The following is a 14566-nucleotide window of genomic DNA, read 5'->3' on the forward strand; positions in this document are numbered from 1 at the left end:
GAGAACATACTTGACCAGTTATGTAAACTGGACAGTAAGAGCCTTGGTATGCAGAAAGAAACTCTATAGAGGATGAGCAAAGTTCTGATAGCCGAGAACATAGTGCTTGCGCATTATTACGGACTTCGCAAGCGAACGAAGAGGGACATAGGAACTATGAGATTGATTCATACCTTCGCGTTGGTTCAGGAAAGCATGACGTCTATTACACTGCAAGGTGCCTAATCGACGTTTTCTCACGCTGTTTGAAGCAGAACAACAGAACAGTATTCTGTGACACTTTCCGTAATAATAAAAGACTATGCAATTGACACTAGGAGAAATGTCATGCTTCTTTGCGATCTCTCAGAACTGTCCGCTCCGGAACTAAAAAGAAAATTAGCACCTAATTGTAGAAGATGGCGCTTCTATATTGTGTCTGGGCATATTCGCCTTGCTCTGAGGCCCGCTCTCATTTTCGGTATTTTTCTACGCTGCTTACCTATATCACGCGTACTCGACAGCCTCCGGTAACGGCAAGCCTAAGTGCCACTCTTAATGGCCCTCTGATATACCACTCCAGGGAAAATTTAAGTGTCTGTTTTGCATTTGCATGTTTACCCACTTTAGTATCAAACAGCTTTTTTAAGGCGAAAGTTTTTTTTTAATTATGGGCTGCAGAAATATTCGCACAAAACGTCCGCGCCAATTAAAAATATCCTCCACCGGCAATCGAACTAGTTGACCGAGAGCTCAAACCACTACTCCACGCCGAGCTTGTGAGAAACCGATTGTAATTGTCGGTATATAGCGTGAGGATAACAGTAACTAAAACAATAATATGGAGTTAGTGACAAATAAATTCTGGGAAAAAACCTGGAAATCACAGCTTGACAGGGCCCGAAAACCACTACATGGCAGTGTGGACGTACTATACAAGAAATAAATTACAACACAAAAAAATATTTTAAAAAATCAAACATAGGGTGTACTGAAATAGTTTTGCGCGCTTGTAGAAACATAACAATATATACATTGATCACCACATCAGTTGCACATATATGCATAAAAGCAAGAAACTTCGTATATGAAATCACAACTGAACCACAGTTTTGTACAAGAGGAAGGAAAGAATGAAACCGGAGAAGTCCATGCGCTAGAGGAGGGGGATTCACAAGTTAGATAAGAATTCTCGCAACTGTTTAAATGAAAATGATGCCGTATATTGATCCTGATTGGACACGTACGGAACGTTCTGTTTTATTGACTTAAGCCTTTAGTTTGATAATGATTGTAGCAAAGATAACAAGGACGCTGTATGTAATTTATACTGATAAAAGTAGGGATTGAGATGGCGATGATTAATATTGCAGGGATGACAATGATGATGCAGTTAGTGAAAACGGTCCGCTCGTAGCAGACTTAAACGCAGTCCTGTAATTTGTTTGCATTGCTTGTCCTGGATAGAGAAGTGAAAATTGGTCTAGAGACACGCAAATCTCCGTAATATTTGTAATAAAAGTATTCGTGTGCGTTTCTAGTTCGTTTCTATTTCATCTGCCATAAATAAATGTATGCGCCATGTGGAAGCATGCAACCATAAAGAAGTAATATTTTACCATCAGCAGCAAAACGAAATTACTGCCGTGTCCCCGTGACGTGTGCTTGAGAGGGTGCTTATTTAATATGATACAAAACAGAACTGAAAACGCGAAAAACGTATTATTTTGCAAAGCAGTTCTTTCATCAGTGCTTTCAAAAAACTCGCCTCATGCTGTGCATTCTCCTGCATCAATAGTTCTTTTTGCCGATAATGTCACGGTGAAAATGACCACGGTGGTCCTGACTCAGCCATCTATCATCGGTGCAACCTCTATCAGCTGAGTATAAAAGGAGCAGCCAATATGTATACCTTTGCGAAACTGAGTTTACTTTTCTCTTTGTTGGATAGAGTAATGAAGAGGTAGCGCGACTTGCCCAGCCCATCGACAATGTCGCGAGTCAGGCAGCGGGATTTCCTGACCTAGGCGTCCTTAATTACAATTTTTATTCCTTATTCTTGTCTCATTAAACATGCTTAAGGGTGTCAGGAAGTATGAGGCATTCCTTTGAGACGAAAACTAAACTGTTATATTTTAGATTGGGACCCTACAAGGGAGCCTTTGCTGCTGAGCATTCGACGGAACGCAGATACAAGGCGCATTCTGCGCACTCCAAAGTAACAATAACTGATGTCCCATTGTGTGCAAAATTCATCGCTGGAGCACTCCGGGCAGAAAATCTGTAACTTTTTTTTTTGTTCTATACTTTGGAGCCACACGAGTACTTGCGCCTGCTTGCGGACAACGCCGCAATAGCCTTGCACTCTCAGATAGTGTTGATATACTTTAGCCACGTCCGTAATTTATAACAACCGAAACGATGCCCAAACTTTGCGAAGACCCTTACGCTCAGCGAAAACGCTTATGGCTCCCACTTGCCATTCCTTTTCCGATAGTTGTTCACCGGATTGTAGTTCGATATGCGTATAACAGTAGTTTTTGAAATTTCCCTGTTGTCTCGCATTTACTGATTACCATGCTATCGTGAATTGGAGAAATATGGGAGAGGCCTTCGCCCTGCAGTGGGTATAGTCAGGCTGATGATGATGATGATGATGATGATGATATCGTGAGCTACAAAGCGCTTCGTTCTCGTGTGGTTATTCTCTCTGATTAATCTACAGAAGTGAGAAGCGAAAAACAATTGAGTAAAACAATTCATGTTTTTTTCTTGCTCCTATTAACCGCGATTTTCGCTATCGATGACAGCTCAAATCTGTTCAGTGGTTGTGTATTGCGCTGTTGCATGGAAATGTAAGGCTTGCGGATACATGTTTCAAATGCATTAGGAGATTCGTGCCGTATGTCCCCTTTCTAAAAATATTGAACGATATGATGTATTGGTTGCACTGCGAAACGAGGCCCAACAGGTATACCTCCTGCCCACGGCCCATAATTATCACGCTTGAATAAACAGATTCTTCTGTACGCAAGAAAAATAGTTAAAAATTTATCAGGCATACGGTAGAACGCAACAATATTCTATTGTGTTGTGAAGCCGTCAAAGGCTGAAATATGCATGGCGAATAGGAATTCCTAAAATATAATATTGCATTAAACACCCGCGATTATGCTTCTGAAGGGTTTCCTCTTCCCAACCGCCTCTCTTGATACCGCTAATCCTGCGCAGCGTCAGTCCCAGAAAGTACACCGTTAGAAATGCAGTAGGCTAAGTTTGTAACCTCGAAAGTCGTACCTTACCGATGTAACAAACAAAATACCTCATGCGAACATAACTGTAATCGTCTGGCGCAGGAAAAATGTCTTTGATGAGATGAAACAGTTACCATTTCTTTCGAAAGCAGACAAATTATTCTGTAGCTGGTATCTAACATCTTCGCGGCCCCCTACCCTTTCAGGCATGGCAGAGGGGCAGGCCGACCATGTGCCACGCGGGAAAGATGACCTTGGCTTTTATCCGGGTCCTCTGACATGCCTTTATAAAAAAATTGATTCAGCTGTGCAGTCCGTCTTTAGAACGGGATGCCATTGAAGTCCGAAATCTGTTTATCGCCTTCTCCTGCTTTATCTTTGGTGCTCGCAGCTTGCGCTCAGAATTTGCGGCAACCGACGCTACATCGTCCGGGATATATTTCTGCAGTCACCCTCAGCGATTCCAAGATCTTCCGCTGTCGTAGACACATTTCGAGACTGTGACTGATCCGGGCAAGGACGAAGACAGATGAGTTAAGCTGGCGGTCTGCATCAGCAAGCTGGTGCCAGTTCGCATCTATGAAATGCAATAAGAAGCCACGATGATCATGTCATTCTTAACAGATCATCGGAAAAAATTCCTAAATGGTTTGATAATTTGGCAGATGTCAATTAACACAAAATATCTGTAGCAATGACAGTAACTAAGAAAGCATAGCCTAATTTTGTGTACAGAATGAATGACACTCCACTTGCCTTTTAAACGATTATAAATATTTAGTTGTCACATTGATTAAAGATTTTAAACGGCGCGAACACTTCATTAACATTACTTCAATTGTACAGAGCAAGTTATTATTCCTTAGAAGATGCCTTCGCCTTGCCCCTGTATAAACTAAACCTTTATCTTGCAAGATTTTATTAGACCTGTACTAGAACATGCTAACATGTTTGGTTTCCCCATTCACTAATATTTCGTGGCTTGAAAGAATACAGCGTAAACCACTGAGAATAATTATCAATAAATACCAGCGAACGGCTTCACCAACCTAACTGGCTATAATATTCCCCCTCTAAACGCTTTCAACAAGAGAAACGTTTGCTGAATTCACATTCCTCGATCATAACGTTTTTAATATCGACGCATCTCAGTATATTCATTATCACATAAGGAAGACTTATGAAACCAGCACACGCGTACGCTAACCAAATATTAATGTCGGAGTGGCAAATTTAAACATTCTTTCTTTCCGCTGGCAACAAGCGAATGAAATCGACTCCATGCATTCGTTGCTACACTATTAATCTGGTTCCACATAGGTTACAGTTATAAGTGGGACCATTAAAAAAGCTCTACTTATAAGTGGAACTTTTTTTAAAGTTGCACTTATAAGCGGAACGTATGTGCAAGCAGATTAAAAGTGTAATGCTGATTGTTTTCAAGTTTTCATTCGGAACTTCATGCCACACTTTGAACAGAAATGATTCAATTGAAAGTTTGTTCTTTGTGTCGCGCCTTTCTCGTAGTCGACGACCTTTTATTCCAATGTTTTCCTTTTGATCTCGTATGTGCTCCTTGTGAGTTGCTTGCGCGTATTTATTACCACATTTTCAGTCTTTATGTGCTGTATAAATTGCCTATACAATATTCCTGAAGATCTATCTGACTGTTTTCATCTCCTATGTTACATATTTTGAATGTAATGTCCACCTGCTATGGTCTCAAGTAGAGATGGCAAGTATTGCAGATAAAGAAATTAAACATACTAAATAAAACATTGAAACGCTACGCTAGCTAATCAATCCCACTATGCTTGAAGAAGACAAACTCGGTTACCTCCTGAAAGGAACAGCGGAAGACGTTTACAATTTTTTATTAGCAAAGAGAATCTGAGCACCACCGCTGATATTATAAAGCATTGTAGAACAATTAAGGCTCTCAAGCTGCGTCGAATTACACATAAATTCGGAAGACTGGCCAATGTGACCTCTGTAGCCAATGCTGAAGCCTGTCCTTCACTTTCTGTGGCTGATATGATACCAGAGATTGTGCGCGAGGAATTGTTAAGGTCCAGAGAAACCATTTGGGGTGAAGAATATGGGTGGCACAGTTGTGCACCACAGGCAGATGTCACCGCCCTGTCCACTCCGTGGGTTCAACCTAGCGGCGCTTCGCACATGGACGTTCGGAGCAGCTCCACTCAACCTTATGGCCAATATCCGGCGGAGAGGAGGCTCACCTACTCTGGAAACATGGTTCGTGAGCAGCGAGAGCCTGGCTACATCCAACGTCAGGACTTTGTTTGTGAGGACGATTATGCTGATCGCTGACGCCCCCATCCGGTGTGCTTTAGATGTGGCATTGCGGAGCATATCTCTAGATATTGCCGTCGCAGTTTACCAACTGCCCAGGCTCCCGATCCCCAGTGAACGTGCACGGACAACTGCACACCGAACAGCAACGATCTCTGACTATGTCCGCTTGGGACGCATACCATTCGACATATTTGCGAAATTTATCTCCTGAATCTGATCGTAGTATAACACCGCCACCCCAGCGCCGGCGTAGGTCACCTTCTCATCGGCGTCGTTCTTCCCCTCCGCCTCAGGGAACCTAGGAGGCGCGGCCGATAGAGGTGAGGCCGTCAGCGAGTCGATGGCGTCCATACCTCTACCCGTGTTTATGTTAAAGGACAAATTGAAAGTGTTTGTCGATGGCCTGAAAATAACGGCTCTTGCGAAAGCTGGTGCTACAGTATCTGTTATGAGTCTGAGTTTTAAGAACCGTTTAGGTAGAAAAGTAATGTTTATTGGTGACCGAGCAGTGGTATTCGGTAGTGTCGGTGGGGAAACTTTAGTTCTATTTGGTGTGTGTGTGCTCAAGATGTTGTTATTGGTGGCCTCAATATAGAACAGAATTTGCAGTGCTGCCTCGAGCACCGCATGACGTGATTATTGGGATTGATTTTTTCCGCAAGAGTGAGGTGCAACTTTAGACTGTGGCACGGGAGAGATTGCTATGAACCTTTCACTACTCTAGGCTCTTGTAGATGGCCGGACACCTGAGTTTGGAGCATTTGAGGTGGAAGAAACAATTGTGCCAGCTTTATCTGCAGTATTTGTGAAGGTTTTCTCTATTCGCAACCAGTGCGAAGCATTTCAAGCAATAGTAGAACCTACGACACTCGACTGCTCTAAGAAGAGTATGCGTCGTTTCCGTGACTAGATGCCGCAATGAGCAGTTCACAGTGATTCACTCTGAAGAGGTAACTGTGTTGCCTCGGGGCCTAAAACTCGCCTGTTTCGAGGAAAGCGTGTTAGCGTCCATCGCGGCTTTAAACAGCTCTGTCATTGAGCAGCATGTGCAACCAGGTATTGAGACCAATTTTATGGCTATGATTAATAAACCTCTATGAGATTGAATGCCGGCCTCGGCTGCCGCTTTTCAATGGCGGCACAAAGCAAGGCGCCCGTGTGTTGTGTGATGTCGGCGCACGTTAAAGAACCCCAGGTGGTCGAAATTTCCGGAGTCTTCACTGCAGCATCTTTCACAGCCTCAGTCGCTTTGAGACGTTAAACCTCACAAATCAACCTAAACCATATTTCTACAACCGAGAGATGAATTCTAGTGGAAGTACTTCTGAAACATGTGGCAGTGTTCGACTTTGCCAAGGACGACTCAACACCACTGCCTACCAGTCGTATTCACCGCACGGTCAGCACGGGGTCCGCATCTTCGGTACGCCAGAAGCCCTATCGAGTATCAGGAACAACGTAAGAAAATTGGAGCACGTTCAAGAGATGCTAAAGTGCTGCATTATTGGAGAACCTCCTACTTCTTGGGATGCTCCAGTTATTCTTGCTAGAAAGAAAAATGGCCCATGGAGGTTTTGTGTTGACTGCCGTCACATAAATACACACACGAAGAAAGATGCCTAACCACTTCCACGTGTATGTGACGCAATTGACTATCTGCAAGTAGCTACATACATTTCTTCTACTGACTTGAGATCAGGTTACTTGGAAATCCCCATGCACACCGCGCATAAAGAGAGAATGGCATTCTTAACGCGAGACGGACTTTATGAATTTAAGGTTATGCCTTTTGGATTATGTAATGCGCCTGCCACATTCAAGCTGTACATAAATACAATCCTGCTTGGACTAAATGTATAATTTTGTTATGTTATTTGGACGACGCTTTAAGTTTTGACAAAAAATTTAGTGAGCACAGCAGCTGTCCGGATATAGTGTTTGATTGTATGGAGCGAGCCTGTCTTGTACTCATTGCAAATAAATGTCATTTCTGGGATCGCTAAACAATTGTCCTAGGTCATTTAGTTGACAAAGAAGGTGTCCGACCAGATCCAAAGAAAATTAAACTTGCAAAATTGTACGGTGCCCCCATTAGTAAAAGAGCTGCAGAGCATTTTATGGCCTTGCTCGTACATTATGTTCTTTTTACCAAAGATGCACCATTCAATTGGTCCAGCGAATGACTCAGCTTTCCGTGATCTGAAATTTTATTTGACCTCGGGACCCATCTTTCGCCACTGCTGCCCATCAGCACCAATTGAAGTACACACTGGCGCAAGTAGTATCGGTATTGGCGCTGTACTTATAAACTGCCATGGAAGCGATCAGCGCGTGATATTGTATTCCAGGCGCTCGTTGAGTAAATGCGAAATAAATTACACGGTTACGGAGCAAGAATGTTTCACCGTTACTTTCGCTGTACAGCGGTTTCACTCCTACCTGTACGGGAATGCTCTCACAGCCTTGACCTTTGCTGGCTCGTGAGTCTTCGTGACTCCTGTGTATGGCTCGCTCGATAGGCTTTGCGCCTGGAAGAGTTTAATTTTACTGTGGTGTCTAAATGCAGTCATAAACACTCAGATGCTGATTGTCTTTCCCGTTTACCACTTCAAACGACTTCGACGACGCAGACAACTTCGATGACTACTTGGCTTCACTATCACAAGCCTTCCCGAATCTTCGAGTTTTCCCAACTGAGCAACGTAAAGACCAGACATTAAACTCTTTGTTTGATGCGGCCCAAAATGCTACAAAGAACACTGTGCAATTCGTGAGGGATTGCTTTACAAGACGTTCGCCTATGAGGGAGCAGGCATGCTGCTTGTGATGCCGGAAAGCTTACGCATCACAGTTCTTGAAATGATGCACGGCGACACCATTTCTGGACACTTAGGTGTGGTCTGAACACTCCATCGTATACAGCAGTGATTTTACTGGCAGAAGATGTATTCAACTGGCCAGCGCTATGCAGCCAGCTGTGTGCAATGCCCCTGTTTTAAGCTGGCGACTTCAAATCCACCGGGACAACTGCGACCAATCACACCTCCAACCGCCCCATTCGAGCAAGTTGGCATTCAACTTCTTGGACCTTTGCCACGGTACTCTAAAGGAAACCGACTTATTCGTGTGTACGTAGATTAGTGAAGTTGAATGGGGCTAAGCCAGCCTTTCTAAGATCAAAGCTAGCGGAACTGATGGCATTCCAGCTGAGTTGCATCAAACCCTCAACCATGACGACGTTGTTGATGTTGAGTATACAATATGTCAGCAAATTTAGACAACCCTGAGGTGGCCTCAGGATTGGAGGAGGTCAGATTACATCCCCATTCCAAAGAAAGGCAGTGCGAAAGATTGTTCCAACTACCGCACGATCGCGCTTATTCCGCATGCTAGAAAGGTGATGTTGAAAATCCTCCAAGGTAGGCTGCAGCAGTATATGGATCGGGAGCTTTTGGACGTGCAAGCTGGGTTTTGCAAGGGCAGAGGAACTAGAGACCAGATTGGCAACCTTCACTGGATCATGGAAAAAGCAAGAGAGTTCCAGAAACCCACCTACTTCTGCTTTATTGATTATGCGAAAGCGTTTGACTGCGAAGATCACAGCAGATTGTGGCAAGCTCTCCAAGAGATGGGAGTTCCAATTCACCTCATCTGTCTCCTCAGGGACCTTTATGAAGGACAAGAGGCTACAGTCAGAACTTGGCATGGTCTTACTGATTGGTTTCCGATTGAGAAAGGAGTGAGGCAAGGCTGCATACTGTCGCCCTGTCTATTTAACCTATATGCTGAGTGCATCATGAGGAAGGCCGGTCTGGACGAGTCTTCAGCTGGAGTGAAGATTGCTGGAAAACGTATCAACAACCTGAGATATGCGTATGATACCACTTTAATGGCAGAAAGTGAAGTGGAACTCAAAAGACGTCTGATGCGTGTACAAGAAGAGAGTGAGAAGTTTGGGCTTACTGAACATTAAAAAGACAAAGGTCATGGCGTCTTGCCCTATCAAGTCCTGGAGCATCAAGGGACAAGAAGTGGAAGCTGTGACAGATTTTCTCTTCTTGGGCTCCAAGATTGCCCCGGAAGGAGACTGCAGCCAAGAAATTAGGAGATGCCTGCTTCTGGGAAAGAGAGCCATGGCTAGTCTTGACCGCCTAGTAAAGAGCAGAGACATTAGACTGCCAACCAAGATCCGTATAACTCTTGCTATGGTCCTTCCAGTTGTAATGTACGGATGCGAGAGTTGGACTGTGAAGAAGGCTGACCGCCGAAGAATTGGCGCGTTTGAATCGTGGTGCTGGCGGAGACTCTTGAGAGCTCCTTGGACTGCCAAAATATCAAATCAGTCGATATTCTCGACCATAAACCCTGACTGCTCATTGGAGGGTCAAATTCTAAAGTTAAAGCTCTGCTACTTTGGTCATCTGATGAGAAGAGAGGAGTCGCTGGAGAAAGATTTCATGTTGGGAAAGGTTGAGGGTCACCGGAGAAGGGGTAGGCAGCAAACGCTATGGTTAGATGGAATCCTCGAAGCGCTGGAGATGAAGTTATGTGATGTTAGGAAGATAGTGAGAGACCGGAAAGCGTGGCGTGATATTGTCCATAGGGTCACGAAGAGCCGGACACGACTGAACGACTGAACTGAACTGAACTGAAATTATTTGTGCCGCTATTGTGAGACAACCAGGATAGCATACACTGTTGCGTCTGAAGTTTCTCAGGTTCTACTTTCACGGCCCTCCTGCCGTTCTCATTAGTGACCGTGGACACCAATTCAATGCGAAAGTTGTCAAAGAACTTCGTCTCAGCGCCTGCAGTTTTCGCCACTCGACATCTTACCATCCCCAAACGAACGGGACGGTAGAACGCACTAATTGGATGCTCACCACCATGCTAGCTGTGAAAGTCTCTGCAGATCGTAAGGACTGGGATGGCGTCCTCCCGTTCATTACTCATGTATACAACACAGTGCAACATCAGAAGGCGGGCTACAGCCCATTCTATCTGCTCTATGCTCGCTCGCCATGCTGTGGCCTCGACGCCATACTGCCATTTTTCAATTATGACAAGCCTGCGTGGTTTTTGTAAAAAACTGCTGTCACACCACACTGAGCAGTTTGTTGTGTTAGAGCACATAAGCAACCTGATTTACGTTATAACACGCCCAACTGTAAATGGTCAACGGTTACGCTAGTCTCAGGTGGTGCATGTAGCACGCCTCAAGTGATTTTATTCCAGAGGTTCTATATAACTCGTCCAACGGCCTTCGTCTCTGAGGGGAGAAATGTCACAAGCGTTCGCAGAACATCGACGGAAGGAGAAGAACGGTCGGGTGGATCGATAGACAAGGAAGAAGCGCAAGGGCAGAAGGACATTATATGCTTCGCCGCGGTCCTGCTTAGACCAATCCGTGTAAATAAACCTCCCATGCGTACTAAGCACGTAACAATATACTTTATCATTAAAGTTTAACCAGCTACAGTACAACTGGCTTTTGATAAAATTGAAGGGGCAGAAGATGGTAGGAAATGATTGAATTGCCCCCAGCCTAAAAAAACAAGAATATAACGCCAAACGTCGAACAATCCTAAATGCAATAAACATGCACTATTTTATTAAAACATACCTACAAAACAGATTTTGAGTGCGCTCAGCATATTTTTGTGGATTCAAAAACACCACTGTATGCGCTCTACTTGTTTTGTTGTCGGACACTTTGTCGTATAGTGTCCCATTGTGTGCTTCTGGCGAGGCTGGTTAATTGCCTTGTGGCGAGATAAATTAGAGGCGAGTTCTAGCAGTTTGAGCCGATGACGTATACACCTTGAATCTTAATACGTTAATTGTAAGGATAAGTGTTTGTTGATAAGTTACACATACACTTTACCCTCTTTTTCGAAATAATAGCCTAAACAATCACATTAAAAATCACGTTATTAAAGGCTCTATTGTGTCTAATCTGAAGGCAAAGTTTGAGCGCTACCGCCCCCCCCCCTCTTTTTTTTTATTCTTTCTCCTGCTCAGTTCAGTTCAGGCGTTCAATCGTGTCCGACTCTTCGTGACCCTATGGACCATGTCACGCCACGCTTTCCGGTCTCTCACTATCTGCTTAACATCACATAGCTTCATCTGCAATGCCTCGAGAATGCCATCTAACCATCGCGTTCGCTGCCTACCCCTTCTCCGGCGACCCTCAACCTTTCCCAACATCAAATCTTTCTCCAGCGACTCCTCTCTTCTCATCAGATGACCAAAGTAGCTGAGCTTTAACTTTAGAATTTGACCCTCCAATGAGCAGACAGGGTTTATGGTCGACAATATCGACTGATTTGATCTTCTGGCAGTCCAAGGAACTCTTAAGAGTCTTCGCCAGCACAATTCGTCTACTGTCATTTTCTTCCGAATAGCGAAGCCCAAGAAACAGAAACCTTAATGATATTGAAAGTAACTTATCGACGTCGCCTGTCGTAGCTCTTTATTGAATTAAAATCTGTGGTGAATCCTTTACTTTTTGTGCATTCTTACTTTCACCCGTGTTTCGGGTAAGCACGTGGCGAAGTAATTCCACCACCATAGACGATAAGAGGCCATATTTGGCATTACATGTGGACATAAGGAAGCGTGTTTCTGTGAAAACGTTAATTCAATAGGACTTCAAGTACTCTGCAGACTTGCGGGGCAACTAGGAGTACAATGAATTATAAAATTTTCCTGGAACGTGCCTCCAATGACGCATGCTTAGAAGATTTATTCAGAGCGTTTGGCTACGGTTTCTAAGACTTAACCGGAAAACAATCTGTGAGAGCCTGCTTTCAGATAAAAATATTCGGCAAAGCACTTCACGGTGTGAACTGCATCGAATTCTTGAGGGCCGAAAGATAGAGTATTAGTAGCCTCGAATTTGACGCTTAAAAAGCTTTGACTATATTTAAATATCTCGAATATTTTAACTGGCTATGAACTGAATGAAGGGATAAAAAAACAAAACCATTCTTCCATTATACATGCAGCAACTCAAACTTGGAACGCTCATTCCAAGCTACCAGTAGTCTTCATCAACTACTGGGTCCTCTCAACCAGGTTCCTTTCAACTGCAGGGTCCGAGCCGGTCAGTTAGGCCCCCACCACTGCTGTTTTCTCTTGGTGAGCTCATATCTGTGCTATAAAGGGGAGTATTTGCCGGAGAGTGAACAGTGATTGCTGTAAGCAGTCGGTTGCGAAATATGGTCGACGGAAATAAAAGGGCATCTACGGTACATCTGTGTATTTTGGCTTGACTCAAAACACTTCCTCTGCTCAAAATACCGTGTTCAAGGTAATAAATAAATCGTTCAATATTTTGCGCAGTATGGGCATATTTGTTTTAGGTCGAACTTATTATTTAAACTTGCCTGCATATTCTGTATTTTTGAAATAATTGTTTTTTGCCCACTACGACTTTCGAAATTGCTGGCTGAGAAGCCAGCGCAACGAGAAGCATCACCCGTTTGGCTGTAAGTGATTGAGAACTTGGCTTGGGGTGAGGAAGTCACGCGGCACCTTGAAATGCCAAAATTGCGGTGAAAAAGGCGAATCACCCAACAGGCAGCTAAAATACTACCGCGTTAAAAACCACCACATTTGACAGCCCACCGAGTACACGCTGAGAAGCCTTTCGGATCCCATCCTTGGCTCGCGGCTGCGATGACATGCAGTCTACGCAGGGTTTTCATTGTTTCAAGAAAATTGAAGGAAAACAGTAGCTTAAGTAGCGTGCTACTTTGTGAGCGATGTGTGCGTTTCATATTCAAGATTCGTCTCCAGACTGAACTTTTGTAGTCCCGAGGACCCAAATAGGGAAGCTCTGTGCATGAGGCAGAGAACTAATGTGTATTCGGAGTCTGAAAGGGAATAAACATTGAGAAAACTTACAACCCAGCAGAAAACGGAGGTTCACGATGACCTCCCGGAAGCTTTTCAACATTCTACGCTTCATGGTTTAATTACAACTGTTGCTTTCGGATGCAACTTTCAGAGAATGGGAAGACGCCCGAATTAGGAAGCTAATGAGGTATTTCCATCTAACGGATGCCCAACCATATCTCCTAATTGTCCTAAGCACGAAGATTAAGAAAAATTGAAAGCTCCTTTTATTACGTCTGGTGCACGCTATTCCAAGTATATGCCAAACCTCTCGATCCTTCGCGCGAGTTTCAAATATCGAATAAGAAAGTAAAGCAGATGATTGCCAAAATTGGTCAGGAAAGTGCATACCAAAGGCTTTTAGCATAATAGATGCCAGAAACACATGACGTTGGAATTGTATTCTTAGTGGCGGGGAGAGGGAAGAACAGAGGGGAATTTTCGCAGTTCTTGCATTTAGGAATGCAGAATGCATCCCAGAATACAAGGACTGGCGATGTGTCTAGGGCTGCGGCAACCCACGTCGTTAAATTATTCTAAGTAATTTACATCCGACAAAAATACATATTTTTGAACAACTCAATATTGAGAAAGAACTAGGGACAAAGAATGACGGCACTGTCTGTCATAGTTATGAATATAAATACATATATCTTACCAATATATAGCGGATTAACGCTACTAGAATGATTTCACAGGAGTCAAAGGGCAAGTTGTTTAAATAAAGGAAATATTGCTTTATCAAAATGGCAACGAAATAATAACTGATGCATTTCGTTGTCAGTAGTTAATAAACACAGCCACACAAGGTACCTTGGAAAAAAAAAAAGTTCAGAGAGCACTGCAGAATCTATAGTGCAGAAATGGGAAATCCTAAGCTTTGCTTCTCAGCACGGGAATCGCGCCCCCGTCGCCGAACACAACCAGAGTTCCGTTGAACGCATCAAAGTTCACCGACGTTATATGATTGGTTTACAGGAAAGGAACAGCGCGGTATCTGCCACTCGCGGAATCTCGTTGACACATACCCCGGGAAACTCTCGCGGACGCAGGATTTTGACACTCATTACACTCTTGTATTCACTACTACGCATTTATATTTGGCTCATTACATCAGA

The sequence above is a fragment of the Amblyomma maculatum genome, chromosome 6, assembly GCF_055883805.1.
Source record: "Amblyomma maculatum isolate TAMU_Amacu chromosome 6, ASM5588380v1, whole genome shotgun sequence".
In the NCBI taxonomy this organism is placed as follows: domain Eukaryota; kingdom Metazoa; phylum Arthropoda; class Arachnida; order Ixodida; family Ixodidae; genus Amblyomma; species Amblyomma maculatum.